The sequence below is a fragment of the Penaeus monodon genome, chromosome 29 (genome assembly GCF_015228065.2).
Source record: "Penaeus monodon isolate SGIC_2016 chromosome 29, NSTDA_Pmon_1, whole genome shotgun sequence".
Lineage (NCBI taxonomy): Eukaryota > Metazoa > Arthropoda > Malacostraca > Decapoda > Penaeidae > Penaeus > Penaeus monodon.
Window position 1 is genome coordinate 31,685,480 of NC_051414.1, and position 521 is coordinate 31,686,000.

Here is a 521-nt window from a genome sequence, read left to right on the forward strand (position 1 = left end):
TTTCATGCAAACTTATGGGTGAAATCAATTATCTTTAAGTTAGACCAGCATTGAAAATGGGGTGTTTTTGCAATTTTTAATATACATAGTGAATATACAAACATATGCTGGACATACAAGCAAATACTCTATATTATTTGCGCGAGCACATACTTACACACGAGTATGCCAGAAACACATGTCTCGAACATCTTGAAGAACATGCCGTTTCCAAAAATAATTACAAATCATTTTGGCTTTCTAATCCAGCGTAGGTTATTTCTTTCTGTACCTTATAACACACAACTTATGTTCCTGAGACTAAATATATGTATATATAGGTTGCATACGATTTTCATTTATATATAAATTACCTATGAAATGAGTGGATATACATAGGCTGTTCCTGGCACCGACAGGACTCCATGAGGGTAAAACGCAAATTTACAGGAAAGAAGCAATGGTTTTGTCAGATATCTTCAAGCGACTAACTGGCTAAGTCTGCTTTCAGAAGCACGGAAAGTACAAGTCACTCTGGTGTT